This window comes from Seriola lalandi, unplaced genomic scaffold, assembly GCF_002814215.2.
Source record: "Seriola lalandi dorsalis isolate HSWRI2012SDOR001 ecotype SW California unplaced genomic scaffold, Sedor1 jcf7180002054577, whole genome shotgun sequence".
NCBI lineage: Eukaryota > Metazoa > Chordata > Actinopteri > Carangiformes > Carangidae > Seriola > Seriola lalandi.
The window spans coordinates 1197946-1208997 of NW_019525130.1; positions in this window are offsets into that span (position 1 = coordinate 1197946).

The following is an 11052-nucleotide window of genomic DNA, read 5'->3' on the forward strand; positions in this document are numbered from 1 at the left end:
GGGGGGGGGCTGGATGACAGGGTCAGGGGGAGGTGGAGAGGCAGGTTGAGGTAATGGGCTATAGGGAGCATATATGTGTGTCCTGCCATTTCAAATTCTGTGTGTGCGTGTGTGTGTGTGTGTGTGTGTCTCTGTGGATGGAGGGAAGGCGAGGGAGTAGGCAAGGGGGGTGGGGGTGGGGGGGTCGTTGAAGACGTCTTGCCCTTGCAGCACTTCATCACATTCAGTTTTTTATCCACGCTTCCTGAACTTCCACTGCCTTTTCCGCTCCAGTTGGCTCTCGGTGGACAATGTGATCAGAGTGTCCCTGCATGTGCATTGTGCAAGCATGTTCCGCTCTTTAGTTAAGATGTCAATGGTGTGTGCACCTCTCCAAGGTCAACACCCTAATGAGAAATCTCCAGGGACAACAGTAATTATCAAATCACTAAATTCAAAGCCAGCCACAGTGCAATAATTATTCTTGTGTCTAGCGTTAATAAAAGGTTGGACTGCCTCCTTTAGTTTGGATTAAAACTGATTTTTCTCCCAAAAATTTCTTATTCACAAAGTCTGAGACAGACATGACAGGTGTTGGGAGCCTGTCAGTCGTAGTCAGGGCCTGCCACATTTGAATTCTGGGACCATATGCTACTTCATACATCCTCTCTAATAGCTTTTCTTTTCCATCAGGTCTGTCTCACTATCTGACACATTGCAGTTATGCACAAGACATTCACTCAACATTCAACAAAGCGCGCACTATCTGACTTTACGGCTGTGTGGCATTCTCTCAACCTGCCCACACATAACAAGAATTTAAGCACATGAGCACTTGGTATTTGACTGCTCCAAAAAGTCTGAATAGCATGGAGGAGAGCTGAGCGGAGGATTGAGATTGATCAGCGGTGAGACAGTGGCTGTGCCGCTCGCTGAGTGTTTCTGATTTTTTTAAGGTCACCCTCACTAGAGCCAAAAGGGCACATCAATTTTAGAGCTCTCATGAGGAGGCACTGCGTCTCCTCCTCGATCACTCAGCCCCCTGTGGAGAAACGACATCTGAAGGTGCACTTGATTTGTGCGAAACCCGGTACCGTGCATGATCGGAATAAAAAATAAACAGACACAACCTGGGTAAACAGATGGATGGCACCTCAAAATGCGGAGCTAGACAGCTTCAGAGAACATGTAACAACTGGAAGGCAACTGATTAGTAACTTAGCAGTTGTCAAAAGCAATATGGTGCCTGGTGAGTCATACATAGAGCATTTTCACAAAGTAGTATTTGAAAAGCAACAGAAGTTTATGCTAAAACTTACTTTTTCCTGCCAAATGCTCCCTGTGAGAGCACCAAGTTCAACTGTCAGAGCTATAAACACGGCTATGTCTATATTTCCCAAAGAGAAAAAGGAAGAAAAAACATGCACAACAGTTTATGAATTGGGAACAAACAGTCTCTTGTAATAAACATCATGAATGAAACTAGAATTTGGACATTTTTCAAAGTGAAGTGTATAATTTCATAAAGTGTAATTGGCCTAGACATGACCTGCCCTCCTTTAGAAACAAAAAGGTCAAACAGAGTGCAAAGCTGCTCAACATCCACATCCAGCAACGCACTTTTGGAAAGCAGTGCAAGGACAAAAACAATGAGGCGTTCATCCCCGAGACAGCTTCAGGGTACAGCAGTGAGTGGGAGGAGAGTGAAAAGATAACATCACGGAAAAAAAGAAAAAAAAAAAAAAACAGACAAGGAGAACAAGGGAGAGAGCAGAAGGAGGAGGAAGAGAGTCATCAGAGATCAGGGTGACCCTGTGCCGCTCAGGAACATGTTCTGCCTATAAGCTAAAGGAGAAGCCTAAAGTTTGCCACTGAGTAATCTCTGTGCGTTCAACGTCACAGGGACTCGGCCTTGACAGCGATGGTGTCCCAGCAGCACAGGGCCACCACACTCAGACTGACATGGCTGAAGCATGTTGTGACAAAATGTTTAGCCAAGTCTCTCTGAGCTCACAACAGATAATAATTGTAGAAATGCTCTCAGTTCTCATACAGGAAGAGCTTATAAGAGACACAACAGACCGAGGAACTCTCAAAACTAACTTCATGGAGGGGGAATTATTGCCCATTTCAAAGTGGGGGTGGGGGGATGGGGGGTAGAGTGAGGAGGCATGCTCACAAAAACATCACAGCAGATGGTGTCTTCCTTTGATATATGTCAGGTTTAATGGAGCCTACCTACCATCAAAGCAAAACAAAGTCCTCATTTAAAATGAGTGAGAAGGATGGAACCACAGAGACTTAAAACATGTTAGGCAGCAGTTCAGTCTGACCGTACATTCAGAGTAACACTTTACCGAACAATTAAACCTCCGCTGGATGGAACAAGCAACAGATAATAGTGACTGAAACATCTCTGGGAGCAAGAGCGTGATATCTAACAAAGAGAAACACGTGGAGATGCAAACGTTATCCAAACAGGAGGAAACAGTGCAACAAGCCTTTGTATGAGGGATCAACCCAAAAAAAAAAATACTACAATACCCATGTTCCATTACACAGTACAAGTAGTAGTGTGGCTCAGTGATGAGTTTTTAATAGCATTCTCTGACACACAGGAATGAGATCTATGAGGCTTTGGACACATAATACTTGTTAGTATCATCAATTTATTATGATGATAAGTGGGAAATGGACTGCACTTGTGTCAACCACTCAAAGCACTTTGGAATGGAAGGCACATTCACCCATTCATTCATGCAGAGCTTTTCCCTACACATATAGTGCTTTTCTTGCATACATGCAGATTGACACACAGAGTGGGTGACCTCCTAATGACCTCCCGATTAGTGGAAGCCCCGCTCTACCTCCAGCACCACATCTCAGGAGGTAGAGTTGTGTATTTGTGTGTTTTTAAAACCTATTACGGGGCTGCAGCACCACTCTTTCATTCCCGAGTGCAGTGTAGCCACGGTGTTTCTGCTTTAACAGCACCATACTGGACAGGTGACAGGTGTGTCTACAGTGTCTTTGCTCTGAAAGACATCACAGCAGGAGGCGCGAAAATTAGCAGCTTCACCTGGGTGTTGTGTTTACATCAATGTCGATTGGAGCTGGAGCCGATAAATACAAGTGTCTACTGCAGAGTCATTTGACCCGGGTGTGAATGCCAATTGAGTTATTTTCCATTGCTGATAAAAGCCCCATGTTAGCAGCTCTTTTGAGGCTTTTTGACGAGTGGAAATGGGGCTTTACTCTCTTTCCACAACAGTGCAACCAGTTCTTCATCTTAGATCTGATTGTTTTTTTTAACATTTACTTTAAAAACAGGAGTTGAATTTGCATTTGATTATTATAAATGCCCTTTTCATCCCTCTTCTTGAAATAAGTATTTCATATTTATTCTCTATTTTAAAGCAATATTTTACCATTTCTGATAAGTGTATTAAAAAGAAACAGAACCTCATATTCTTCATAGTTCACTGCTGCAGCACCCTCCGCTCTGCTCCTATGCAAACTAATAAAGCTAGTAAAGCTGAACGAGGGCAGTTTAAAATAGATAGCCCCACCAGAGATGACCGGCCCATATTGACCCCATACATAAACAACATGGGTGCTGAGACCTGGGGACATGCTGAAATCTGTCTGGTTACGATTTAATGCGGCGGCCATCCCTCCTTAGCCTGACCCTTCTGAAACACTGCTGACCTCTCCCTTAAGTCCTTTGTTAGTACAGCAGCTCTTCAGAGTTTACTTTCATTTGCATTTTAGAATTGTTAAACAAATACCCACCCGTGGCTCCTTCTCCCTGCCACCCACTGTGACCCTCCACCCACTCTCCTCTCAAGCCAGCCAAAGGTAATAGCACGGTGCTGTGAGAGGAGAGAGGGTCGCTCCAAATGTTGGCCAGAGAGAGCGGGGTCAGAGGTTGAACCATTCCTATGAGTGAGGGTTAGAAATACTCAACCAAAGGGATAAAAGTTGAACTATTCGCAGCGAATTCAACATGCCAACGTCTGCTCAACTTGATGCTGAATGACTCAATTGAAATGGAGCCATATTGTTTCATTTATGAAATAGCTCACTGCACCATTTTGCAGACATGAAGCTGTAAAACTATTGCTTTATCGAACGGGGGCTCGACATGACACTGTTGCAGTGCACATTAGCCAATGATGTCAGAGGAAGGGAGGCATATTTTTGCCACTTGGCATTTTGGAAATGTGGTATAGCCAGCGCTGTCAGAGCCTGATTGTGTAGGACTGCAGATCAATAGCCAGCTCTTGGGTAGATAGTGGCGGTGTGCTGCAGTGCAATCTGGGAGTTTCCTCTGGGGAGGAATAGGTCACAGGGGGTACGGAGCGCCGGGCTGCTCGTGTTGTTTAAGATGGGAGCACAGGCGAGCTGTGTGTGTTTGTGTTGCAGCTGCTGATGCGTGAAATGGAACTCAGGTAGCCGGGTGGGCCTTGGGCCTTCACTGTATCTTCCGCCAAGTGATTACTTTACTCCATTGATTTTTCTCCCTCCTCCACTGATCTGAGAAGATCACTGGAAAGAGAGAGAGAGCGAAAGAGAGAGGGAGAGAGGGGAGAGGAACCATTGATTGACCTAGTACCGAGATTCAACGATTGACAGCAGAACCTTGAGTGGCAGTGCTCCCTCTTAGCCCACTAATCTATGGTTGAGATCCCCAGTACATTCAGGGTGTACTGTTTTATAAATCCTTACAGATAGAGGCCAAATCTTTTCCTATCCAAACATTTGGAGACATTCAGGAAAAAAAGAAAAGAAAATGGAGCTCTGCTTGTGAAAATTCGTCGCTGTCACATTGAATACGCCGTTAGGAACATCTTAACCGTGTCTAATAAATAGCCGGATTAGGAATATATTCTACTCACTGCACATTATGTTTGGCTGTGCATGCAATATGTTTGTTTCTCTCATGGTCTTATCAAGGTTTCTTGACCTGGCAGGGCTGAGTAAATATATTCATGAGTTTTTGAATGGTTTATTTTATTTTCATACAGCAGTGCATCTTTCAGACAGCATGACATCGGTAAGAATCAAAACCACACTTTTTTACCTCCGAGGCAGATGCAAAAGGTGCATGTCATTACCATAAGCTACCGTGGGTTTGTATGTGTAATGGCTAAGTGTCTATTATAGGATAATTGCATTTTATTTTTTTTTATTACCTTTAGCTCAGTCTGGGGGCAATCATCTGCTGAGGCTCCAGCCACAGCAGACTCAGAGGTGGAGCTGGACTTAAGTGAGATGAGTCACAGAGCCTCCTAACGCCACCTCGTAAGATCATGTAACACCATCAGTTGATAGCCACAGCATGCAAACAACTTGATTTGTTTTAGAGATGCATGAATACTCACTGATAAGTTGATACGGCAGCACAAAACATCGTCGGAGAGAGTGTCTGCAGTCTGTTTTCCGAGGCCTGTCTGACACTATTAACCACTCTTTCATTTTATCCTAACATTTGAGATGATAACTCTGGTTATATTATAATTTTTATTATTGTCAATCAATCCCAAGTCCATTAAAAGACAAAATACATCAATTAATTGATCTTACCAACAAAGTATTGTGTATCCAAAGCCTGATAAAGCCTGACTGAGTACAGCCCTACTGTACATACAGTCCATTGCCCTGCTGCAGTAAATACACACCAAATGTTCTTTTAATCCACAGCTGGACAGTTTACTCCTGTTTGAGTAGTTTTGTCTAAAAACTACAGCATGGAATTTGTTGGCTATAAGAAAAATATAATAATATAATAATAATTTGAGCAAGTATAACGAACTTACTGAAACAAGGCTACACCATTACAATGAGACCAAAGGGACTAGAACCAAGTGGTCAGATGATCAGACTTGTTGTAAACACGCTGTTATTATTATTATTATTATTATTATTAACTATTATATGAAGTACCACAGAAAGTTTGGGTGATAATTTTATCATCTTTATTTTCGCTTCGAAAAAAAAAAGAAAAGAAAAATGGACTTGTTCTGACTTCTTGTTATCTGACATCTGATGCCCACATTTTAGCAATATACTTGGTGACTACGTCAGCATTACTGACAAGATCAGTGCTAATTAAGACCCATGTCATAATAAACCAGAATTAGCCTTTAACCATGAATAAGCAAGTAGCTAAGTGTTAAACAATGGTAAACAGGAAACTCTTTATCTTATACTCAAGTAATAGGAATTCCACTCTGAATGCAAGTCCTACGTTCACATTCGTTTTACTTATTTGAAAGTCATCACTGATGCATAAACATTAAGCATCTTAATATTGTAGCTAGTCAAGGTGGAGCTAATTTAAGCTACTTTATAACATGGCTTAAAGTACTCCGGCACTGTGCTGGAATTCTGGCGCGGGCCGTTTTAGATTCGACAATAGATAATTATATGTCTATGGAAAATATTCTTGTGTATTTTTTGTATGTATACAGCCATAAGGAACCCTATATTGTGTATTAATCATGTAGACCTAATTTAGTAATGTTTACACTTTGGCTTAGTGAATTATTAGCCCAATAATCCACGTGGCCGCGCTACTTTGAAAAAGCACTGCAATGAATAGGCTATTCATTTTGTTTTCATATCATCGTTGCAATCTTTTGGACTAATTTGGGAATCGCTTGACGACAGTAGGCCTATTATGCTGCATACGCTGTTTAGAGACCAACAGATGATCGAGTGTTGAAAAGTTTGAAAGATGGGCGTGTCGGATAGGCTATTCTTTATGGCTTTGAAAGTTGTGCCTGGACTTGGATACAATTACCAGACTATGGTTTCCGACTGAAAAATGGGTGAATAGATATTGCATTTTTCTTCCATTTGGACCTTTCAAGTAAATGTGAGGATTGACATTTAGAAATGATTAGATTTGGTGTTCTTGTCTTTCTGAACAGGTCGTGATATGCGCCACAGCCATCATCCATCTGGCTCGTAGCCTTCAGCTCACCCCCGAATTTCAGACACAGACATTTTCCTTGCTTTAAGCACTGTAAGTAAACCGTTGTTTGGCATAATCTACATTGATGCATTATATTTTATTACCTTATCATATGTTTTGTGTGTAAATTCTTAATCTGCAAAGTAACTAGTAACTATAGCTGTCTGGAGAATGTAGTGCAGTAACAATAGAAGGATTTAATAGCATAAAAGTAGAGTACCTTTTAAATTGTACTCTAGTAAATGTAAATGTAAATGTGATATAAATATAAATGTAAATATATTTTGTTACTCCCCACCACTGGGCTTGAGTGCCCTGCCCAGCAGCACTTCAGTGGAGCATGCGGCTGCAGCTGGGGTTAAACATGTGACATATGAACTGTAACCTTCCATTAACAGAGCCATCAGTTTGTGCACAGGGTCATCATTACACCTTGCCTGCCTGTAGATATCTATGGATCTATATGCACAGAGTAATCAGGCTCAGCAGCATAAATACAATAGGTGGGATACCAAGGAGATAGGGGATTAAATAACAATAATATGCAACATAAACAGTACTGAAAGTAAAAAAAAAATAATTTCAATGTATACAATTATTGATCAGTAAAATTGTATCCTGTGTAAGAGCTGTCCACCCAGCTGATGGGGAAGGTCAAACGCAGCAGTGTTATTGGAGCATCATTAGGAGAGGAATCATGTAAAGGCCACCGTCGTAATTAAGACCTGAGACCTGCGCTTAACATTGGCACACTCTGGGTCTGGAGAGTGATAAGTGCTTGATCCTGATCAATAAGATGCACAGACCCGTTGCCACTTGCAAAATCAATATTGTTTTATTTGCTGTTACAATAGGCTTGTCTGGTTGCAAATTAGGTCTGAGCTGCAGAGTTACTTTGGTAGTAGAGACCTTACCCTAGACTTCTGCCCCAGTCCGCCTTAATGAACAGGCCAATAAGTGGCTGAACTTGTGACCTCATCAGTCATGCGCCTGGGGGAGCGGTGTCCCCAAAGGTGAGTATCTATACCTTTACATACACACAGTCATATCCTCATGGAACATCCTCAAATTGACCATTTTCTCCAGTATATCAGTCTGTTAGTGAGATGTTTAGCAACTGCAGGCCACAGCCGGAGAGCTGCTTGCAATGAGACGTTATCTTTTTATCATGTCAGGGTGGAAAACAGTGTCACCTTCTAGCATTAGGACTAACTGCAGCGATTAAGGTCTCTAATGTTAATTCCTTTTGACACCAGACAGCCTCAAATATAATGGAGCACACTGTGTCCATTAATCCTCCTCATATGTTCTATAGATACAGAGGTGGGATGAGTTAATCTGGATTTAGCAAACACGAATCCCAGCATTGAGCCTAATTGTCACGATAGAGCAAAGATGGGGATTGGAACAATGATTTATAAGATAGGAATCAGCCGAGTTATGGATGGCACTGGGCAGTTAGAGAAAAAGGTCTAGAATAGAAGGTCATTAATAGACTCAACAAATCCATTCATTCAGAGAAAATGTACTGTGTCCTTCCACCAGTCGAATCATACATCATGCTAATGCTCTGGCAGATTTCACCTCCCGTCTTGACTTGGTTTCCACTGTTTAATTTGGGATGATACTGACACGCTCTCACATGAGCTGATTTCAAACAGGCTTTGTTTTTGTCTTTCAATTTTCACAGAAGTTCCAATAAAGTGGAGAAAGTGGTGGGTGTTTGTTTTAGTGAACTTGAGGAACATCACTAATTTTGCCATTGTTTATGTTTCATTTTCAAGAAACTAGCACTTTACCTACTCTTGGTGTTTGTTTTGACCTGTGTACCTATTTACTCACAAAACTGTAAATAGCAGAAAGAAGGAATTTAAGCTGTATATATTTTCTGCCCTTGCATGGGAAGTGGGTTTTTGGTTCCAACTGATGATGTTGGTAATGTAATTTGTTTGGGCACTAAAAACATAATACTTAATAATATTATATCACTACAGTTCCAACAGACATAGATACGGTGGCCCTGAGAGCTCAAAGCACTGCAACTTAAGAAAAAACATGCAAATAAACAAAACACAAGCAAATTAAAAAAAAAAATTTCCTCATTGTGTTGTGCTGCAAATACACAGAACAACAACCGTATACTGAAACAAGCTGCAAGTAGCATAGACAACAACGGAAGCGTTTCCAGGAGACAAAAAAAAGTGATGAACCCCAGCTTGGACACACTTGTTCAATGCTTGGTGAATTATTGAAGTTAAAAGCACTGAACAATACATACACGTGAATGTATCATAATACATCCACGCAGGGGTTTGTCCAAAAGCAGTTTTACCCTTTTTTTTTGAAAAATGGAAAATTGTAGCTGCAGAACTATTTTAGATTTTGTGATTATTAAAATTTCAGTTCAGCTTTACCACACATGTGCAGGGGACAGACACGAAAACATATGATGCAATACAGTAAAACTGTCCTGCAATTAATCACCATTATTAAAGCATATTATAGAAATATAATATTTATTGCTGCTGTATTATTTTTTAATGACTTTATGGTTTGCAATTTTGGGGTTGTTGCATTACTATATCGTTATTTTGTGATAATGTATCTGTATGTACTGTATGTATACCATATGTGCAGTATCTGTTATATATGACCAATAACACTGTCAGCTGTTATCTCCAGTATCTCACAGGTGTCAGCCGCACGTTTGTCAGACTTACCTTGCAGTGACCTCCCGATACAAACCACTCCAGGAAGAGGACAAAGAGGAGACAGACTGCAGCTCAGCTTTGACTGCAGCACCTCTTCCACCACCATCCTCGGCCTTGTCATCGCCGAGCCTCCTGCATTCTCCATTATCACCAGCACTCATACAATCAAATCAATAATGTTGCACTTAAGACTTGTTCACTCCTTAAGAATTTAAACCCCCGCTGCTCTATATCCTCACAGACTCCACCAACTTCATTACAGCACTGTGCCAGAATGCCACCCCTGCTGTACTGCTTTCCTTCCCCACGCCATAATTCACCTCGGTCACCTATTGGGCGCCATTTTGTCTCAGCCAAACAGCAGTGCTAATAGGGCTCCATAGCTCTCTGTGATTATTATCAGTGACAGGCGCGGGCAGGGGCCAGCAGCTCTCTACTGCCCCCCATGTACGTCAGATGCTATAACCCACTTGCCCCCGCGGCTCCGGCTGACTCACCCTCTTGCCCCTCTGACACACCAGTGCGCTGCATGAACTTGTGGAGGGACGGAGGGGGGTGCAGAGGTTGGCTGCTGCTGGTACCCACAGCACCGCCTGCCGCAGCCAGGCAGCCAGGCCCTCCATGGCCCTGAGGCTGTTCTGTCTGTTCAGCATCTCCCTTTAACCTTCATCTAGGAAACAATAAAACAAGAACAGAGAGGAGGAGGAGGAGGAGGGAAAGAGACAGGGTGTGAATTTGTGTGTGTGTGTGTGTGTGTGTGTGCGCGTGCGTGCGTGCGTGCGTGCGTGCGTGCGTGCGTGCGTGTGCGTGTGCGTGTGCGTGCTTAGAGTATCTGTGTGGGGGGAGATAGAGAGAGATGCTGTGGACATTTGACACATCTCCTTAAGCCAATGTCTACTTTATTATCTTTGGCAGTCCTTATTGGTCGCACTAATCAAGTGGAAGGCAGTGGCACTGTGTCGGGGGCTAACACACTGCGTGTGACAAATATATTATTAACTGAAGGGAGACGGGCGACCTTGGCCGTGTCACCTGAGGACCCTGCCGGCGCTCGCTCTGCCAGCAGGAAACGACCTTCATATTAAATCCCCGCAGAGGTCAATAAACTAAATAATTCACAAAGGTTATATGCTTTGCAATGAAATCTGCTAAAACAGAGAGAGATGGAGAGAAAGAGAGTGAAAGAGGGAGGAGAAATGGCAAATCTTTTAACTTGTAAGCAGCTAAACGAGGACTGGTGTCCTTGTCAGTGTGTAGTCTCTTCATCATTGGGGGGCGTTTATATGAGCGTGTCAGAGGACGATGTAAATCCTGAATCTCTCTGTATTTCCTCACTGCTGTCACTCTTCAATCGATCCGTCATTCTGTGTTGGTGGTGGTGGT